Source organism: Bos indicus x Bos taurus, chromosome 9, assembly GCF_003369695.1.
Source record: "Bos indicus x Bos taurus breed Angus x Brahman F1 hybrid chromosome 9, Bos_hybrid_MaternalHap_v2.0, whole genome shotgun sequence".
In the NCBI taxonomy this organism is placed as follows: Eukaryota; Metazoa; Chordata; class Mammalia; order Artiodactyla; family Bovidae; genus Bos; species Bos indicus x Bos taurus.
The window spans coordinates 51,426,942-51,450,420 of NC_040084.1; positions in this window are offsets into that span (position 1 = coordinate 51,426,942).

Here is a 23,479-nt window from a genome sequence, read left to right on the forward strand (position 1 = left end):
GGAAAAGCATCCAAAAAAGATATAAAAAGATACATGTATAATGTGTAACTGAATCCCTTTGCTGTGCACCACAAACTAACACAACATTGTAGCTCAACTATACTTCAGTAAGAAAAGACAGTGTGTTTGGCATGAAGGTGGATATATAGAATAACAAAAGAGTCCAGAAATAGACCCATATATATATATGGTCAATTGAATTTTGACAAAGATGCCAAAGCAATTCAACAGAGGAAAGAGCAGTTTTTTCAATGTATTGTACTGTAATAGCTGGATATTCTTATGGGGAAAAAATGAATGTTGACTTCACACTATATATTAGCTTAACTCATAACTGATTATAGACATAAATGTAAGAGTTAAAATGACAAAACTTTTAGAAAAAAAGAGAAAATCTTTGTGTGTTTGGGAGAAAGATTTCCTAGAGATTACATAAAAAGCACAAACCATAAACTAAAAAAAATTAAATTAAATTAAAAAAATAAAAAAAAATAAAATTAAAAAAAAGAAAAATAAACTAAACAAGCACATACAGTTGACTTTTGAACAACATGGGTTGAACAGCATGGACCTACTTACATGCAGATTTTTTTTTTTTTAAATACATACTACAAAATCCATGGTTGGTTGTACCTGTAAGTGTGAAACCCAGATACAGAGGGCTGATTATAAAGTTGATAGACAAGAGTTTGGACTATGTATGGAGAGGTGGGGTTGGCTTTCCTAACCCTGTGTTGTGCAAGGGTCAACTGTATTGTGTTTCATTATATGCTTTGCTTTTCCAAATATAAAATTTAGAAAATAAAAAGGCAAAGCATGAACTAGGCTATGTAATCCATATATTTGCAGTACATATATTTGATAAAAGACTTTATTGTTTTATAAGAAATGTCCCTACAACTCAGTAAGAAGAAGATGAACAACCCAACTAGAAAATGGGCAAAAGATTTAACAGAGTTTTCACAAAGGAAGATATACAAATGACCAGTGAGCCTATGAAAAGATGCTCAATATCAATAGTTGTCAGGGAAATGAAGATTAAAAGCACAGTGAGAAATCATTGCTGCTGCTAAGTCACTTCAGTCGTGTCCAACTCTGTGCAACCCCATAGACGGCAGCCCACCAGGCTCCCCCGTCCCTGGGATTCTCCAGGCAAGAACACTGGAGTGGGTTGCCATTTCCTTCTCCAATGCATGAAAAATGAAAAGTGAAAGTGAAGTCACTCAGTCGTGTCCAACTCTTAGCGACTCCATGGACTGTAGCCTACCAGGCTCCTCCATCCATGGGATTTTCCAGGCAAGAGTACTGGAGTGGGGTGCCATTGCCTTCTCCACACTACACTCATTAAAATGACTAAAATTAAAAAAAAAATCTAAAATGCTAAACACTGGTAAAGTTATAGAGCACCTGGAACCTTTGTATATGCCACTGCTGGGAATGTAAAAAGGCATCACTTTGGAGACTGTGGCAATTAAATAAGTTAAAGGTGCACTTAAATATGATGTCGCAATTTTGCTACCAGCAACTACAGCCATGAAATTAAAAGACAACTGCTCCTTGGAAGAAAACTATGACAAATCTAGACAGCATATTAAAAAGCAAAGATATCACTTTGCCAGCAAGGGTCTGTATAGTTAAAGCTATGGTTTTTCCAGTAGTCATGTACAGACATGAGAATTAGACCATAAAGAAAACTGAGCACTGAAGAACTGATACCTTCAAACTGTGGTACTAGAGAGGACCCTTGAGAGTCCCTTAGCGAGAACATCAAACCAGTCAATCCAAAAGGAAATTGAGCCTGAGTATTCAGTAGAAAGACTGATGCTGAAGCTGAAGCTCAATACTTTTTCCACCTGATGCAAAGAACTTACTCATTGGAAAAGACTCTGATGCTTGTAAAGATTGAGGGCAGGAGGAGAAGGGGGCAACCAAGGATGAGACGGTTGGATGGCATCACCAATTCAATGAACGTGAATTTGAGCAAACTCCAGGAGATACTGAAGGGACAGGGAAGGCTGGCGTACTGTAGTCCATGGGGTCGCAAAGAGCTGGACATGACTTAGCCAATAAAAACAACAACAACTTGCTTAGAGAAATGAGAACAGTGTCCATATACAAAGATAAGAGCTTTAACCATAATCACCCAAATCTGGAAATAACTTTAAATGTCCTTTTACATGTGAATGGATAGACCGATTTGGTATATCCATACAACGAAATACTAGTGAGCAAGAAAAAGAAACACACATGGGTGAATTTCAACAATATTATTTTAGCAAAAGATGCCACACAAAATACCATATGATTCCATGAATATGAAATTCTAGAATAGGCAACACTAATCTATGTGATGGAAAGCTTGGGGCTGGAGTGGGAGAGGGGGAATTGACAATAAAGAGGCAAGACGGAATTTTGGATCATGATGGAAATGTTTAAATCTTCTTTGAGTGGTGATTACAAATGTGTATACCTTTCTAAAATATTAAATTTCATAACTGAAAAGGGTGTGTCTTATTCCATGCAAATAATACTTCAAAAAGCTGATTGTTTTTAAGAGTTAATATTTAAATGCAAGTTACATTGGACTGTTGGGCTACTACTATAATACTATTCATTGTGAAACCAGTTGCATGTGTAATCACAGATGGCAGAAAGTCTTTCTCTTGAGAAAAAAATCATAATTTAAAATTTTAACTGCTAAAATCATGATTTGGGGTTTTTGTTTGTTTTATAAATTAGATTCTAAATGAGGCTCTTGTCCTGGTCTTACAGTTTATTTCTTTGACAAGTCAGTTAACTTTGCCAGATCTTTACTGTAACCCACCAGACTCCTCTGTCCATGGGATTCTCCAGGTAAGAATACTGGAGTGGGTTGCCATGTCCTTCAGGGGATCATCCTCACCCAGGGACTGATCCCAAGTCTCCTGTGGCTCCTACATTGCAGGCAGTTTCTTTACCACTAAGCCATTGGGGAAGCCTTTGTTTCCTCCTTGGAATGAACGACCTGGACAACATTCAGATTTAATAAAAAATTATTTAAGCATCTTCTCTGAGACAGGTACTCTGCCAGGTGGCTCCATATACTTCCTCTCTTTCAGCTATTGCTCTCACAGGTCCCTTGACATTAAACTATAAAATTTTAGAATTTTGGACTTTTCCATTTTCAAAGAAAATTATTCTATCCCAACATGTTAATTTGTATCCTGTACATGCATGTTAATTTGCTTCAGTCATGTCCAACTCTTTGTGACCCTGTAGACTGTAGCCTACTAAGCTCCTCTGTCCATAGAATTTTCCAGACAAGAAAACTAGAGTACACTGCCATATCCTATGCCAAGGGATCTTCCTGACCCAGGGATTGAACTCAAGTCTGCATTGTAGGTGGATTCTTTACTGCTGAGCCTCTGGGGAAACCCTAATTTGTATCAGTTCAGTTCAGTTCAATCGCTCAGTCATGTCCAACTCTTTGTGATCCCATGGACTGTAGCACACCAGGCCTCCCTGTCCATCACCAATTCCCAGAGTTTACTCAAACTCATGTCCATTGAGTCGGTGATGCCATCCAACCATCTCATCCTCTGCCGTTCCCTTCTCCTCCCACCTTCAATCTTTTCCAGCATCAGGGTCTTTTCAAATGAATCGGTTCTTCTCATCAGGTGGCCAAAGTATTGGAGTTTCAGCTTCAACATCAGTCCTTCCAAAGAAGATTCAAGACTGATCTCCTTTAGGATGGACTGGTTGGATCTCCTTGCTGTCCAAGGGACTCTCAAGAGTCTTCTCCGACACCACAGTTCAAAAGCATCAATTCTTTGGTGCTCAGTTTTCTTTATAGTCCAACTCCCATTTGTATCATGTTACCTACAAATTCGTTAGCCAACAAAGAACTTCTAAATTTATTTTGAAGTGCAATCTGATTCAATGTGCCTAGAAGAACATTTACTTTATTTTCTTTTGAATTAATCTCTGATAGTTTGTGTGGATCCATGTTTACCCTTTTAACCCGGATCCCTATAAGCTTCCATTGTATGAGCCATAGCATTCTTCTACTGACAGAATTTGAGTCTTAATGTATCCAACTCTAGGGTCTAGGGCAGGAGAAGCTTACTTAGCAAGCCCAGGTCATGGGAGAACTTCTTCCAGAAGTGTCTAAGTGTTGTAGCAAAGAAGGATGGTAACCACACAATTTGAAAATGCAAATATAACTCAGTTGCTCTGCCAAGAATTTCTTTCAGGGAGAGGAAATTAGAGCAGAACTCCTGAAAAGAGAACTATTTAATAGAAAAAATTCTCTACTGGAGTCAGTGCCTGTAATACAGTGATTATAATACAGAACATCCACTCAGGGCATCCAAGGAGATGACAAGTAGGAATATCAGCTTTTGTTAATTCTGGATACTAGACTTACTCACATTTTTCTTTTTAGATTCATATCTGATGTTTCTGTCTCTTTCTGTCTCTATTTCCCAGAGGACTTAATCTATCCTATTTATCACAGTTTCCCTCTTGCACTAATTATTCCTCAGTTTGTTCTTTTTAAAGTTTGGGAAGGTCATGTGCACTCTGCTATATTTAAAATGGATAACAGATAAGGACCTATTGTATAGCACATGGAACTTTGCTCAATGCTATGTGCCAGTCTAGATGCGGGGTTTGGGAGAGAATGGATACATGTACATGTATGGCAGAGGCCCTTCATTGTTCACCTGAAACTGCCACAACATTGCTAATGAGCTATACCCCAGTAAAAAATGTTTTGGATGTTAAAAACTAAAAATTAAATTAAAAAATTAACCTTTTATTTATAATGTTTTCTATTAAAGTAATAGTATCTGTTCATTGAGACAATAAGAAAATACAGATAAGCAGAAGCAAAACTATATACTCACAATAATTAGCAACCCATCCATAAACCTACTACCCAGATATCATTATTCCCCATCTGGGATAAAGTTTCAGAATTGTGCGATGGCCAAGCGCTTTTCCTGGAGAGCAGGCTTTACAGAGAAAGTTCTGGGTATAATTCACAATCTTTCTCAGATCTTCCCTTTGAGAACCTGGAGAAGTTCCTGAAGGGAAAGCTTAGGAAAGTGTGGAGCTCCCTTAAGACTGGGACACAGGAATTTCTCACTTTTACTCCAGTCCACAGTCAACCTTCAGCAATTCGGGAAGATTACACTAAACATTCCTACTGGATTATGACTCTGGCTCTCTTCTCCCAGGAAAGCAGATCTCAGTTCAGTATTTCTCAGGATGTACCCATCTCTCCAGATTTTGATGCACAATTTGCCCTGGGATTTCAGGTCTCTAATGGACCCAGTAAAAGTTATTGACTTTCAGATTGTCTAGCTTTTATGTTGCTCTAAGGATGAAAGTAACAACTTTTCATTATGTTGGAACTGAAAGTGGAACCTCTCTCAACTCAACCTCTAATTGTAAAAGTATAGTGTGATTAAGAAAGGCAATATCCAGACAAGAAAAAAATTACTGATAATTTACTCACTGATTATGTAGGTGAGTAATCCTTTGCCACCTCACCATAGCACTCTGGGAATTGTTTGTTAACATCTGTATACACAGAGTTCCCAGGTTGTGCCCAGTGGACCATTTCTCAGCTAGACTTTGTCTTACTGAGTGGTGATGGTCATGGTTCTGGATGTAGTTAGAAAGGAAGTATGGCCTCTGAGCATGTAAGTCTCTTTATTTTTGTTGCCATAACGGTGGCTTCCCTTGTAGCTGTCGGTAAAGAATCTGCCTGCAATACAGGAGACCTGGGTTCGATTCCTGGGTTGGGAAGATTTCCTGGAGAAGGAAATGGCAACCCACTCCAGTATTCTTACCTGGACAGGGAAACTTGGAGGGATATAGTCCACGGGGTCACAAGATTCGGACATGACTTAACGACTAAACCACCACCAATGTCAAAGAGACAGATATTTGAAAAAAGTCTAAATATTAATTAATACGTTTCTCCAGTTTATATCTAGATATTTGACCTTAACTTTTCTCTTAACCCTCACAGTTTTCTTCTAATATTAAATATAGGTCCTAATATATTTTTCTACAAGGAGCAAATAAACATTCATGTATGAATGAATAAATACATTAGCTACTATTATACCAGTAGCTCCACTTTGCTATTTTTACATAAAAACTTGAATGCTGATATTGCTATAAATAGCTGCTACAAATGAATTTTGGGTGCATCGCTGGCAGGTTTCTGGTATACAAATGAACATGACTTGCAAATAGCAATTTTACAGTTTCTACATATGGAAATTCATTTCTGTGTATAATATTCTGCTTCAAGGTTTAGAACAAGTATGCAGAGCAGTGTTCATTCACACAACTTTGAAAAATGTGTTTGCTTAGCTATTTCAGTTTCTCTTATGGAAGAGTCCCAGTTGCATCAAGCATTACTGTGTGCTGAGTTCAAGGTCGCTGTGCTCAAAGAGCTCAGGGCAAATTTGGATCCAGTTCAGTTCTATGAGGGCTTTTCTGATGGCCCCTCATTACAGAGTTCAAAGTGGGCTGAAGTTTTACATCTGATTTCAAAGCTTGGAGTCACATAGCTTTGAGTCTTGGCTGGAAAGAAACTTTCCAGCCTCAAACCACATTTCTAAGTCCCTATTATTTCTAAATGGTGTCAGATGACTGTACCTGACAATGCAATGTGAGCAAAAATGATGTGCTGTCTTCTGAACCGAGTGGAGTTTCTCTCTCATTTTCTTTCATTTTCAACTACTTGGGTACATGAAGCACTATTAGACAGCTGTGTAAATAGATGGTGGAAATGTCACTCTCAGAAAACAACAAATGGGAGAAAGCTACCCACCAACTAGAAGCACTATATTGCTCTTTTATGTGAGTGTGAATAAGCTTCATTACACTGAGCCTCTGAAATTTTGTAGCTTATACGCTGCTGCTGCTCAGTCGCTTCAGTGTCTGACTCTGTGTGACCCCATAGACGGATGGCAGCCCACCAGGCTCCACCATCTAGAAGCTAGTATTACCCTATAGAAATTATTACTAGAAGTGATAAGCTGCTTTAGCAGATACTGGCAGTATCCCACCTGTACTGCATTGGAACAAACCATTTTTTATGATATAATTGAAAAAGAAAAAAATTATTTAAAAAAGATATGTGATATGCATCACCCTCTAAGTGTAAGGTGTCCAGCATAATAGTTTGATTAACGTATATTGTGAAATTAACACTTCAATAAATTTAATTAGCATCCACCATCTCATATAAATGTAATTAAAAGACAGTCTTTTTTTCCTTTTGATGTGACTTCTGAAGATTTACTTTCTTAGCAGTGCTCATATATGCCATACAGTGTGCATGCATGCTCAGTTGCTCAGTCATGTCTGACTCTTTGCAACCTCTTAGACTGTAACCAGTTAGGTTCCTCTGTCCATGCAATTTCCCAGGCAAGAATACTGGAGAGGGTTGCCATTTCCTCCTCCAGGGGATCTTCCTGACTCAGGGATCAGTGTTAACATCATAAAACAGTGTTAACTAATTTAATATAGAGGTAAACAAAAGAGCCTGTGTTCAAGAAGTACCACTAATGAGTCAGAAAAGCATGTCTAATAATCATCAAGCAATGAGAGCAAACATGAGGATCCAAGTTATTGGGAAGAAGACAGGGTTGGAGAGTCATGGAAGATGAGAGGCAGCACACAGGGGGTCAGAGAAGAGGAGCAGAAGTAGGTTTGACCTAATGCCAGCTGTGGACATCATGTGTATGCTGGGTGTTTGTGTTCACCTACCCCGGGATATTGTGAATAACCTGTTTGTGTCAAGGGGCCAGGGTTGTACCATTTGCCTGCTATCTTACTTCTGTGGATTCTTCAAGAGAGGTGATTAGAAAAAGAATGACAGGGGTATGCCATTCCCATAAAATCTACATAGTAATTTTGTATTATAGAAATTCAATACAAACCATAAAAAGACAAAAAGATTTGCTTTGAGGTCACTAGGACTAAATTGCTAGTCCTAGCAATTAGCAGTGGCAATTGATGTTGCTCAATATAAGAATCTCTTCAGGAGTTCCCTGGTGGTCCAGTGGTTAGGACTTGATGCTTTGGCTGGGCCTAGGTTCCAAATTAAAATCCCACAAGCTGCACAGTGCTGCAAAAAAAAAGAAAAAGAAAAAGAAAAAAAAACCTCCTCTGTGATATTACAGAAGATTAGGTAGTGTTACTTGAAGATTAGAGTATTAACTCTCTCATGAAGCACCTTGTTCCATGGTTGTGTGTGTGAAAGTCGCCCAGTCGTGTCCGACTCTTTGCAACCCCATAGACTGTAGCCCACCAGGCTCCTCTATCCATGGGATTCTCCAGGCAAGAATACAGGAGTGTGTTGCCATTTCCTCCTCCAGGGGATCCTCCCAACGCAGGGATTACACCCAGGTCTCCCACATTGCAGGTGGATTCTTTACCATCTGAGCTACGAGGGAAGCCCCTGTTCTTTGGTTGGGCAGGACTAATTGCTAAACATTTCTAAAATGTTAGTTTACTCTGATTATGTGACCTCTTGGTTTCCTTTGACTCCCCATTCTTCTCTGGTAAATTCTCTTCTTCTTCTCAGTTCAGTTCAGTTCAGTTGCTCAGTTGTGTCCGACTCTTTGCGACCCCATGAATCCCAGCACGCCAGGCCTCCCTGTCAATCACCAACTCCCGGAGTTCACTCAGACTCAAGTCCATCGAGTCAGTGATGCCATCCAGCCATCTCATCCTCTGTCATCCCCTTCTCCTCCTGCCCCCAAACCCTCCCAGCATCAGAGTCTTTTCCAATGAGTCAACTCTTCGCATGAGGTGGCCAAAGTACTGGAGTTTCGCTTTAGCATCATTCCTTCCAAAGAACACCCAGGGCTGATCTCCTTTAGAATGGACTGGTTGGATCTCCTTGCAGTCCAAGGGACTCTCAAGAGTCTTCTCCAACACCACAGTTCAAAAGCATCAATTCTTTGGTGTTCAGCTTTCTTCACAGTCCAACTCTCACATCCATACACGACCACTGGAAAAACCATAGCCTTGACTAGATGGACCTTTGTTAGCAAAGTAATGTCTCTGCTTTTCAATATGCTATCTAGGTTGATCATAACTTTCCTTCCAAGGAGTAAGCATCTTTTAATTTCATGACTGCAGTCACCATCTGCAGTGATTTGGGAGCCCCCAAAAATAAGGTCTGACACTGTTTCCACTGTTTCCCCATCTATTTCCCATGAAGTGATGGGACCAGATGCCATGATTTTAATTTTCTGAATGTTAAGCTTTAAGCCAACTTTTTCACTCTCCTCTTTCACTTTCATCAAGAGGCTTTTTAGTTCCTCTTCACTTTCTGCCATAAGGGTGGTGTCATCTGCATATCTGAGGTTATTGATATTTCTACCAGCAATCTTGATTCCAGTTTGTGCTTCTTCCAACCCAGTGTTTCTCATGATGTACTCTGCATATAAGTTAAATAAGCAGGATGACAATATACAGCCTTGACGTACTCCTTTTTCTATTTGGAACCAGTCTGTTGTTCCATGTCCAGTTCTAACTGTTGCTTCCTGACCTGCATATAGGTTTCTCAAGAGGCAGGTCAGATGGTCTGGTATTCCCATCTCTTTCAGAATTTTCCACAGTTTCTTGTGATCCACACAGTCAAAGGCTTTGGCATAGTCAATAAAGCAGAAATAGATGTTTTTCTGGAACTCTCTTGCTTTTTCAATGATCCAGTGGATGTTGACAATTTGATCTCTGGTTCCTCTGCCTTTTCTAAAACCAGCTTGAACAAAGTTGATATTCTTCAGTAATCTAGGAAGGCTGTTTTTATATAGTCATAAGTAAGTCTTCTAATAGTCATCTTAAATGAGCTAGGAGTCCTGCTGCAGTCCACGTACCGATGATTTCAAACAAATGTGTTTAGTTTAGATGTCTCTTGAATTTTGTATTTGTTCTTTGTCCATTTCCAAGTAAATGTACTATAGACAATAAGTTCTGTGTATCCAACTACATTCCTCAGCTCCTCTTGAAAAACTGTCCTCTTTTGGGTGCTTTAGAACCCAGCTGTCAATGCAGGAGACATAAGAGTCATGGGTTCAATCCCTGGGTCAGGAAGATTCCTAGAGGAGGGCATGGCAACCCACTCCTGTATTCTTGCCTGGAGAATCACGTGGACTGAGGAGTGCTATGATCCATAGAGTCACAAAGAGTCAGACACGACTGAAGCGACTTGGTACACATGCATCTCAGTGAATAACTTATAGTTCTATCTCCTAAATCTTTGGAAAGCTTTAAATGACACTATCTAATCCTCTGTAACATCACAGACGTGATTCTTATATTAGCAACAATTTAGGCTTAGTGATCTCAAAATGTTTTTTTTTTTTTTTCCTTTTATGATTTTTACTGAATCTCTATATGATTAGAAAAAGAACTACAGGGGTCTGCCATCCCCATACACTCTACATAGTAATTTGGTAGTATAGACATTTTCAAGCCTGGGGTATATGTCAGCTTCAAATATATGGTTATGGTTTGTTAACTTTTTTGACTTCCCAAAGGGCATATGAAGTCTCGAGTTCAACACATCTTCTTATGTCTGGATGTCAGCCATCTGTAGTTTCCTAAAGATTTATTTCAATCTAGAATTAGCCTCATTTAATCCAGACCTAATGATTTTCCATTGACCTACCCTGAGTCTCTGAGACCAGCTCAAATCAGTTCCAAGTATGGATGGGGTTGAATTGTGAGGGATAGAATGATGGAAGTACATATGCAGAAATTCATTAAAAGATAAATAGAAGGTTTTTCTAGTCTCTACACTTCTCTGTTCTGTATTCAAGGAACTTATAATCTATATGGGATGCTGTAAAATGTGCACCTAAAATGATAATTCATCTTACAGAAAATTAATGATGTAATAAAGAACTCACCAGCTTCACGAACGGAGAGTGTACTTTAAGTCCAGATATTTGGGGAAAGTTCAATAGTGTAATGGTTTAGAGAAAGATGGTATTTAGTACAAAGAAAAGATTTAGGCCTCAGTAAGAGTCTTCAAACACCTGAAATGTTCTCAGAGTTTGTTAGCTTCAGGCAATAATTTTTTCCCTGGTTGTTATTATCTATTTGCTTAGTCTTAGCGAAACCTCTAAGAATATGCCACTGAATATTTTTGTGTCTGTCAAAATTATGATTACAAATCATTACAATGCATTGGATTGCAGCATACTTAATTTGTATATTTACCATGTAAAGATGCTAAGTTAATGTATACTAGATATCAGTTTCAAGTGACATCTGATGAAATTATTATCCTGTATTCTACTTGTCTAGTTGCAGTTTCAATTATTAGGCAGAATGGTTTCTTTTCATTCTCTCCTTCTTGATTCTGATCAATTAGGAGGCAATCTCCAGGCAAGTTTCATGATTGGTGATACTAGACTGAATTTGAACAGTTTCCTAATTAACAATAAATAGTACAGAAAGAAAAATCATGTGGATCAAATAGTGTTTAACTTGAAAATTTTTCTCTAACTTTAATAAGTGCCAAAAAACAAACTGCATGTGCATTATATTTAACCAAATCGTAACTCCCATTGGGAATTGGATTTTATGTGGCTTTTTGACTCTTTTGTTTTGAGTTTTATTAATCTCTTTAGTATAACTACAATGATCTAAGTATTTCAGTTAAATCATCCTGTTTAAGCATTTACATTATGTACATTTGCAGATAATTAATTGACAGTCCCCAAAGACTGTACTTTGCACTACATCAACCTAATTTCTTTAGAATTTCAGTTAGTTCTTTTCCAGTTTTCAGAGCAGTCCCATCTAACTTCCATGTATGAATTTATAAGCTAAACATTTCTAGATTAAGCATCATTTTTATGATCAGTGGGACACTTCAAACAAATAGCTGATTAAATGCCCTAGATGTGCATATACTGAGTAGCATACTCCTATAGCCCTAGGAAAGACACTGAATATCTTACCACTTCTGCCAAATATGAAAAATAATGAATCTGCTCTGAAAGCCAGATCCACAGGTAAGCTGCAAGGCATGCTTCTCAAGGGTTAATTCTCAAGTGAACGCAAGGGTGTATTCAGCCTCCAACAAGAAGTCTGTGCATTTAGCCCTTACATAGGCACTCTTCAGTCTTTGGAAAGGTGAAACTGGGCTGAGAGCATGTCACACACTACTGTTTGAGCAGGATGGAAGGCAGGACGGGTCTTTTCAAGTGTATGCTGTAGGCCTGGAGGAAGAATAGAAACGTCCTTGGAGCCTGCCAAGGAGAGGCGAGCCTGGCTGAATAATCAGTGAGCAGAAACCAAAACCCTGCAACTTATCAGGCAAAGGGACATGAAGGCTAGAGTTGCTGTGATGATGCAAATGAAGGGCAAAATGGTACAAATTCCTGTCTCCCAGAAGGTGTAATTAGAGAGGAAAGGTAGAAAAACAGCTATCTCTAGAAATGCAGAGCAGATGCTTATGCAGACTACCTCAGGCCTGGGTTAACAGTTAAAAGATATTGACGATTTTCATTTCTCGCCTTCATTTTATATAAAAGTTTGCCTGAGTTCCAATTGATACTACTAATAACAGATCACAAAATAGACATAGCACAATGTGAATGCAAGAAGCCAGGCACACAAAGCACTCAAAACATCTGAGCCAAAGGAAACCTGGGCCAAATATGAAAAACATATCTATGATAATCAATCTAAAATTATGCACATAAAATGTAATCTAAATCATGTGAACTATTTGACATTCTAGCCATAAGAAACACCAAGCTCTTTCTAAATGCTTGAGTTTGATAATACAAAAATTATGTTTTACTTCTCTCCCACTTGTCTTTAATTGGTATTTATGTTCTGTATCATTTCTAAATCAGCATATACAATGCATACACTTTGGATAGCTGGCATGGTGTCCCTCCTTACCATTTGATGTTATTCAAGTAGCTTCAGTATAGAGGCCGAGTATAATTTGTTTCACAGAGATACCAGAATCAGAGTACTTTAGTCATGTACAAAGGCAGGGAACATTTTTAACTGTTTTATGAGTCTGCATTAGCCCATAAAACTCTTAATTTAGCGTTGTGTTGTTGGTGAGATGGTCTTATCTCCTCTTGTTACTGCTTAAGTTGCCTTCAGTTTTCTTCATGTTAGTTGATGGTTTTCCTCTTTACACGTTTGGCTAATTAAAATAACAAATCTTCAAGCCGTCTTTTTGGGATGCCTTCTTATCACTCTAAACTAATTAAACTGGAGGGGGAAAAAAAAGAATCTGTTACAACCTAGTAGCAAATCTTCATGCATCAACTATATTTAGTATCTTTTAAAAAATAAAAATATTTTATCTTGGACAACTCTCTTTTTCACGGTGAATCTAAAGTCCCTATGATAGTTAATCTTTTTCTATTCTTCTGTCCAATCAAAGAAACTTCTGTGCCTCTGCTACCAAGTGGACAACAGGAAGAACAGAATGTATTTTGTAGAAATCCCAGGGAATGGAAATAATCCCAAATCCACTGTCGACAGTCCCCAAAGCTAATTGCTGTGAGGGCAATGAAATATTGAATGGCTGATAGAAAAATTTAGCCTGTGGATCTTTTGGACAGTCAAGATTTCTTATAAAAATTGAAGAACCATTGTCTACTGAAATGGCATTTTCTTACTCTGGCTGTGGAGATATGGTTCATCTTTAATAGGTAAGATTCATGTATACTTTCATCTGCCTGGGATGTTTTTAGTATGGCCTAAAATAACTTCTTAAACAACCATTTGATATTGTGATATTCAGCAACTCTGAAAATACCATTTTTTTTAAACTCTCTGGGATCTCAAGTTATAATTCTATGTCAAAGATTTGAATAGAGAGATGAGGTTAAGTTTCACATTAGATATATTATCAAGGAATTTTTCTATCTACTTGAACCACACACAATACTTGACTGTATCTTAATTTTTTATTATGTTGCATTTTCTTATAGAATTTTCCTAATGAATACTCTGAATTAACCAGACTGTTCTGCAGCCTTTCTTAGTTTTATTTCTGAAGAGTTTAAGATTCAGTTCAGTTCAGTCACTCAGTCGTGTCCGACTCTTTGAGACCCCATGAATCGCAGCACGCCAGGCCTCCCTGTCCATCACCATCTCCTGGAGTTCACCCAAACTCATGGGCATCGAGTCGGTGATGCCATCCAGCCATCTCATCCTCTGTTGTCCCCTTCTCCTCCTGCCCCCAATCCCTTCCAACATCAGGGTCTTTTCCAATGAGTCAACTCTTTGCATGAGGTGGCCAAAGTATTGGAGTTTCAGCCTCAGTGTCAGTCCTTCCAGTGAACACCCAGGACTGGTCTCCTTTAGGATGGACTGGTTGGATCTCCTTGTAGTCCAAGGGACTCTCAAGAGTCTTCTCTACCACCACAGTTTAAAGGCATCAATTTTTCAGCACTCAGCTTTCTTCACAGTCCAACTCTCACATCCATACATGACCACTGGAAAAACCATAGCCTTGACTAGACGGACCTTTGTTGGCAAAGTAATGTCTCTGCTTTTTAATATGCTATCTAGGTTTAAGATTAGGCACAACTAATATGAACAATAAAGCTTAACTAAGTAGTTTGGGATTAAGTATATGAATTGCTGGCTCTAAAATACAATGAACAATGAATTTTTCTACTGTACAATTTCTTCCCTGAGATTTTCAGAGAGGAATCCATAAGGGAGTTAATTTTTAAGGATTCTGGCGCCTAGAGCATCTGGGAGCTAAATGATTAGCATGAGGCACACTGAGTAGGTGAATGGGCAGAATGATGGATTACCATCTGAGGACGCTTTTGAATAGAGTAAAGTAGCAAACTAAAAAGGAAAACTAAAGCAAAGGTAGCCTGGCATATTTCTTAGGATCCCTAACTGAGATCCATCTGAGGCCGCTCAAGACACAGCGTCTAGCACCACTCCAGTGGTTCTCACCTTAAATGCTACTCACAGTTACTGCTTTACCATGGGAAGGTGGGATTGATAATACAGGCACACCTTGTTTTCTTGCACTTTGCTTTATCATGCTTCAGAGATAGTGTTTCCTTTTTTCTTTTAACAAGTTGAAGGTTTGCGATAATCCTACGGTTAGCAAGTCTATCAGTGCCATTTTCCCAACAGTATCTGCTCATTTTGCTTGTCTGTGTCACATTTTGGTAATTCTTGCAATGTTTCACACTTTGATTATCATTATACTTGTTGTGGTGACTGGTAATCAGCCACCTTTGATGTAACTATTGTATTAATAATTGTTTTGGGGCACCATGAATCCCACCCAGAAAAGGCCATGAATATAATTGATAAATGTATGTGATTTGACTGTTCTACCAACCAACAGATTCTCTTTCTTCCTCTCCTGAGGCATCCCTGTTTTCTGAGACACAACAATAATTAAATTAGTCCAATTAATAGCCCTCAGTGGCCTCTAACTATTTAAGTGAAAGGAGGAATCTCACGTCTCTGTTTAATTGTTTTGTCTTCCAGGTTTAATGAGATATAATTGTCATATAGCACTGTATAAAGTTCAGGTGAACAGCATAATGATTTGACTTACATATATCACGAAACTTATTACCACAATAAGTCTAGTGAACCTCAATCATATCATGTAGATACAAAATTGAATAAATAGAAAAAATATTTTTCCCTGTGATGAGAACTCTTAGGATTTACTCCCTTAACAACTTCCATATGTAACATACAGTAGTGTGAATTATATTAATCATGTTGTACATTGCATCCCTGATACTTATTTGTCTAATAACTAGAAGTTTGTACCTTTCAACTACCTCCATCCAATTCCCCCTCCCTGCCTCTGGTAACCACAAATCTGATCTCTTTTTCTATGAGTTTATTTGCTTGTACAACACAATGTTAGTTCCCATTACACAACATAATGACTTAGTATTTCTACACATTTGAAAATGATCATCACAGTAGGTTTGGTTTTAGTTACCATCTATCACTATACAAAAATAGTACATGGTTATTGACTATATTTCCCATACTGTACATTTCATACTCATTACGCACAGATTTTTTAACTGGTACTTCTTAATCTCCCTTACCTATTTCTTTCTTCTACTTTCCATCTTCCCCTCTGGCACAACCATCTGTTTGTTGTCTGTATCTATGACACTGTTTCTGTTTTGTTATATTTGTTCATTTACCTCACGTATACTTCTTGACAACTTCCTGCCTAAGGGTTTATTACTGAGAAAACTAGCTACCAACGAGTAACATCAGCATATTGGCCAGCCCCAAACTCTTCAGAAGTTCACAGTCATTCTTAAGTCCAATCTATTGTGTAGCTGAGATAAGTGTGCCATTGATGTTACATCTGTATTCTTTAAAACTTTCTTTGTCTATGTAAACCTAAGCAACAAAACCAAAAATGAACATCACCAGACAGATGATAAAACCGTCTGTGCTGGGTTAACTCCTTTGCTCAAAAAGAAGAGTCCTGACAGTTAGAAATGGAAGGGTTAAGAAGGTAGAGCACGTTGTCAAGAATTTCACTGCATGTATCTATAGCTTGGAGTTGGTAACGCCTGGCCCTAGCTGACACAGATAGGGTTACTGGAGATTAACTGTTTTGTTTGAAAACAGTGGCATCATTCAGCTTGAATGGAAGGGGATAGTCAGAAATAGAGATAATCCTGCAATGGCTGTAGCCATATGCCCACTAAGAAAATAATGGCTTATGATCAGTTGGGCTTAAGTTCCATGTGTAATATACACATAGTTTTGTGATCCTTTTGATCTATTTTTATGAATGACAACTCTGTAAAGCAAAATACCTTTTTAAAATCTAGACATCATTGTGAAATATGGAGGGCATATTAGTGGGTCTCAATTCAGTGGAATGAGTCCATTTAAGATGTGAGTAGAGTGAGAAGATCTTGTCTGTCCTCACTTGTTTGAAAGTAATTTTGAATGAATTGATAAATTGATATTTGCTAGGTATTCTGAGAAAGTTTTGAGGTGAAAGAGAATATGTAAAGGAAGTGGAACTATTATTAGATTCTTCCATTATAGTATATCATAAAGTAGGTTACAAATTATTTTATATTTACTAGTACAGGAAATACTGCTTATTGTTTTTTTGAAGGTGGGTACATCTGATTACTCAATTTCAGTGTCTATAGTTCACTATCTTCAAACTATGATCAATTTCCCTTCAACTTTAAATGTTCTCTTGGCTCTAATGTCAACTTAAATGTTATTTTTATATTTTTTGCTCATAATTAAATCACCATTTTGGAAGTCAAGTTAAGAAGTAAGACTATGTTTTAGCATCTGTAGCACAAATCTTTGATGCATGACATTTATTTTAATTTTTTAAAAATATATTTAAAATACATATACAAGAATATCTTTAAATTAATAACTACTTTTTAAAGAATAAATATACAGTAAAATGAATTTGCATTTGTTTACTCATCTAGCACATTCCTGGCTCTGCTACTAATCTATTAGCCCTCTGACCCTGTGGGAGGTATTTCATGTCTAACAAGCATCAGTTCAGTTCAGTTGCTCAGTTGTGTCCAACTCTTTGTGACCACATGAATCACAGCACAGGTCTCCCTGTCCATCAGCCACTCCCAGAGTTCACTCAAACTCATGTCCATCAAGTCGGTGATGCCATCCAGCCATCTCATCCTCTGTCATCCCCTTCTTCTCCTGCCACCAACCCTTCCCAACATCAAGGTCTTTTCCAATGAGTCAACTCTTTGCATGAGGTGGCCAAAGTATTGGAGTTTCAGCCTCAGCATCAGTCCTTCCAACGAACACCCAGGACGGATCTCCCTTAGGATGGACTGGTTGGATCTCCTTGTAGTCCAAGGGACTCTCAACAGTCTTCTCCAACATCACAGTTCAAAAGCATCAATTCTTTGGTGTTCAGCTTTCTTCACAGTCCAACTCTCACATCCATACATGACCACTGGAAAAACCATAGCCTTGACTAGGCGGACCTTTGTTGGCAAAGTAATATCTCTGCTTTTCAATATGCTATCTAAATTGGTCATAACTTTCCTTCCAAGGAGTAAGCGTCTTTTAATTTCATGGCTGTAATCACCATCTGCAGTGATTTTGGAGCCCCCCAAAAATAAAGTCTGACACTGTTTCCACTGTTTCCCCATCTATCTGCCATGAAGTGATGGGACCAGATGCCATGATCTTAGTTTTCTGAATGTGGAGCTTTAAGCCACCTTTGTCACTCTTCTCTTTCACTTTCATCAAGAGGCTTTTTAATTCCTCTTCACTTTCTGCCATAAGGGTGGTGTCATCTGCATATCTGAGGTTATTGGTATTTCTCTTGGCAATCTTACAGTCCCTTATCTATAAAATGGGAATAATGTGATTACAGTGTGTTAAGGCTCTTCTGTGGTACATTTTATTAAGAAATCTTTTAGAACATCTTGATAACACATCATTAATTTATACATTTTAAATATGGAGAATGCATAAAGAGAGTTTTTCCTGAATAATACTTTATACTATTTATTCCCAAATCATGAAAATGTTGTATGGAAGGTTTGTGAGATGTCAGTAGTTATGCAGGTCAGGTATCTTTTGAGTTTTTTGCATCAAGACCCAATGGTTCTAAATATGAGAAAGCAGTACAGGTCCAGTGAACTTTTAAGAAAGTGGCCTCATACTAAAGAGAAATTCATGTAGACACAAATTGAAAGAGACCAAATTACATTTCACTCCATGTTTTCTTTATAGAAAATAAATGACATTCTGTTAAATATAATAGTGGCATTAGATAGTAAGAATCAAATTATTTTTTATGTTAGGTGACTTTTAATGCATTTTCTTCAGCTATTATACTTACCTGAGTTATAGTGTTGTAAAATCGAGCATTGTGATGGTTAATTTCATGTGTCAACTTGACTAGGCCATAGGATGCCCAGATATTTGATTATTTTGAGTATGTCTGTGAGAGTGTTTCTAGATGAGATTTATGTTTGAATTAATAGATTAAGGAAAACAGATATCTCTCTAGATGTGGGAGCCTCATCTCATCTGTTGAAGCTGAATAGAATAAGAAAGAATTCTTTCTCTCTGCCTCATTATCTCTTCCTGACTTTCTTAGAGTCTCTCTCTTTCTCCTATTGATTCTGTTTCTCTAGAGAACTCACACTAATATGTGTTTAGTGTAAGATTGGCAATTTACAAAATCCCCTGGGAACTATTTTTAAAAATGGCCAGATAAATTGTTGTTATGACAGTAACTTTATAAACCCTTTGTTACTCTTTAGAATAAAACTTCTATACCTCAATAATAATAATTTTGAAGAATATTTAATAGTATCTCTGTAGTTCTTTTCTCATTGTCTTGTTTGCTATTTTGAGAAATCTATATGGTCTAAGTAGCTTCTAAGCAGTTTTTCTGAAGTAGTTCATTATGTGAAATTAAGATTGATTTCAATGCCAGGCTGGATGAAGCACAAACTGGAATCAAGATTGCCGGAAGAAATATCAATACCTCAGACACACAGATGATTCCACCCTTATGGCAGAAAGTGGAGAGGAACTTAAGAGCCTCTTGATGATAGTGAAAGAGGAGAGTGAAAAATCTGGCTTAAAACTCAACATTCAACAAATGAAGATCATGGCATCTGGTCCCATCAATTCACGGCAAAGAGATGGGGAAACAATGGAAACAGTGACAGACTTTATTTTCTTGGACTCAAAAATCACTGCAGATGGTGACTGCAGCCATGAAACTAAAAGCCGCATGCTTCTTGGAAGAAAAGCTATGACCGACCTAGACAGCATATTAAAAAGTAGAGACATTACTTTCTTGACAAAGCTCTGTCTAGACAAAGCTATGGTTTTGCCAGTAGTCATGTATGGATGTGAGAGTTGGACTATAAAGAAAGCTGAGTGCTGAAGAATTGATGCTTTTGAACTGTGGTATTGGAGAAGACTCTTGAGAGTCCCTTGGACTGCAAGGAGATCCAACCAGTCCATCCTAAGGGAGATCGGTCCTGGGTGTTCATTGGAAGGCCTGATGCTGAGGCTGAAACTCCAGTACTTTGGCCACCTCATGCGAAGAGTTGACTTATTGGAAAAGACCTTGATGTTGGGAGGGGTTGGGGGCAGGAGGAGAAGGGGATGACAGAGGATGAGATGGCTGGATGGCATCACCAACTCGATGGACATGAGTTTGAACAAGCTCTGGGAGTTGGTGATGGACAGGGAAGCCTGGCATGCTGCAGTCCATGGAGTTGCAAAGAGTCTGACATGACTGAGCGACTGCACTGAGCTCAAGATTGAAGTTTCCAATCATCTGACTAAAGGCATTTTACCTTACTTTTGTTTCCTATAAAATAGGATTGAAATGTTCTAGAACAGAATGAACAAAACTACTGATTTGTTTCTCTGAGCTTTTTCCTCACTTGAAGATGCAGAATGGTCTTAGATTTCTACTTAACAGGCAACCACAAAGTCACTCTTTATTGTCTCCAAACTTTCCAATAAATTACCTATGAAAGCAGAAAAAAATGCAAATTCAGAGAAACTTGAAAAATTACGACTGGAAGAGCGTGCACGTAGTGCATGAGTTAGGCATGGTTGGGACAGATTTCTAGTGAATAGCAAAGCAGTGAAAAATTATAATAAAAATAATCAATAGTCTCCTTCAACTTCTTCCTTACAATAAAGGTGTTCTGTTTCTGAAAACCCAGTAGGGAAACATCTCCTCTCTTCCTCACTACATGCACACCAGTGTAGACACTCCAGGTTAGTATCTAACAGAACACAGGGGCATTCATCCTTATGATGTGAATTTGTCTCTTCTTCAGGTATCTGGCTACTCTCATCACTGTCCTTCCCCCAAACATCCCTTAAGTTTTTGTTTTTGTTTTAACTGCAAGAGATTTATTGGAGGTATGCCTATGAAAATTGAAGGTGGGACAGCAGGAGACAAAGAAAGCTTTAAGACAGCAATATGGACCTAACACCACAAACTTAGTGGCTTTCATCAGTACATTTCTTCAGTACAGATAAAAGATCTTCCAATTTAGGCAAGTCAAAAGTCCCAGCACTATGCATCAGAGCAGCTTCTCTGCTGAAGTTCTTCCAGGAACAAACCAAGGTGTTGACAGGACCCACTTTGTTAGTGGTTATAAGTCCTGCTTCCTTGCTGGGTATCAGCTGAGGGTCACTCTTAGCTCCTGTGATCTCTCTCTGTCTCAGAGCCAACTCCATCATGTATATCTTTGAACATCCATATATACAGAACACAATTCTAATAAGTGAACTGTCCCAGTGGTGTAGGGTTGAACACATGGAGTTACATCTCAGAGAACATCAATCTGCAGGTAATGGAATCATAAATGGTCTATAGGCAGAAACTCCTACAGTAATGCAGTATAGAATTTCCATCCTTCAACTCTAGGGTGCCAGAGATTCAGGCAATGCACTTGAAAATTTATTCCATTTCAGTCCAGAAGAACTGAACCAGATAAACTTATACTCGACATAGATATATGCTGACAATCATAGGTGTTAAGTACCTTTCCATCTACACAGATATGAAAAGGTGATTCAGTTAGCACCTGTTAGATCAGCTTCAAAGAAAATTGATACCTTGTCTGATGGCCAACACTGATAACCGCAAGACTCTGATTTAAGAATGGCAAAGAGGAAAAAACAAAAACAATGACACAAGGTCTAACATCAATAACCAAAAAAAGGTAAAGAGGACATTATCCCAAGGCCCAAGGAAAATATAAAAATAATTTATTACAAAAATCTGAAGCAACATAAGAAAATTGTGTGGCAGTCTCAGCATCAGGCACCAAGACACAGCCTGTATGAAGCTGCTTTATTTTATAACCAGAGAGATTTAGCACAAAAAGCCAGTCTTTTTAGTACATTAGACATACGTGTTTGTATGTAGTTGTATATATGACATATTCAAATATATATAAATATGTTAATTTGTGACATACATACATGTGTGGATAGACAAATATATGTCAGAAGAAATTTCATTTGATTTCTTTTTTTGTTATTTGTTGGTAAAAAATTTCTTCAGTAGCATTCAACATTCATTTCTAATTTTAAAAATAAAATCCTACAGTGTTATGAATAAAATGATCATTAATATATTTTTAAAAGATTCAAAATTATATTTAATTAAAAACAAGAATTCTTGCATAGACTTCCTTGACAAGGCAAAAAAATATAATACTGAGATGAGAAAGGACAAGTTTTTGTTATTATTTGCAGATAATATGACCCTTTAAATAGAAAACTCAAGGGAATCATTGACAAAACTCTGAGATTTAATATTAAAGTTCATTACAGTGATTGGATACAAATTAAATGGCAAAAGTTGATAGTTTTTCTGCATAGCAGAAATAACCAATTAGAGTACATAATGAGGAAAGGTACCATTCACATAATAGTAATATCTTATTAAGAAATGTACATAATCTGTATGAGAAGTATTAACATACTTTCCTAAGTAATATAAACGAAAACTTCAATTTAATAGGAACAGACACTGCACTTCCATAATGGGCCACTGGATTTTGTAAAACATGCAAATTATTTCCAGATTAATTATAAGATCAATAAAATTTTATTTGGGATCATGATAAAAATAATTTTAAAGTTTATTTGGAAGAATAAATAGGTAAAGATATCTATGAATATTCTGGGGAAAACAAATCACATAGTCAAATATAGTTAAAGAGATGTTTAAATATATTGCGATGTTAAAACAATCTGTGGTCTAGATCATAAAATTATAGTCAGATTAATAGAATAGTACCTCAACACACCAATAATATACATAAAAATTATATCATTTAAAAGATGTAGGTTTTAAAACAAAAGTTATTGGGAGAACTGATTATTGGGTTAAAAAATAAAGTCCCACCTTCAATGTATGTATAATTAGAGACCTTATAGGAAAGAATAGTTAAATAAATGTAAAGTGAAGCTTTGAAAACTAAAAGAAAGTATGGTTTAGCTTTTAAAAAATGATCTTGAAACAGACAAATAATTTCTTCATAGGGTCCCCTACAATGTGTGCTGAGGAGCATTAGCCCCATGGAACTCTCTATAAGCAAAGCAGTCCAAGTCAAGTATGTTCAATAAACGCTGTACTCTCTATTCCCTCATTGGAAATTCAATGCGTGTGTGTGTGTGTGTGTGTGTGTGTGTGTTAAGTCGCTTCAATCATGTCTGACTTTTTGCGACCCTATGGACTATAGCCCACCAGTCTCCTCTGTCCATGGGATTTTCCAGGCAAGAACCAGAGTGTGTTGCCATTTCATCCTCCAGGGGATCTTCCCAATCCAAGGATCAAACTCACGTCTCTTATGTCTCCTGCATTGGCAGCCGACTTCTTTATTACTAGCGCCACCTGGGAAGCCCCCATTTTGGAGATTACGCTTTGGGAAAGCTATTC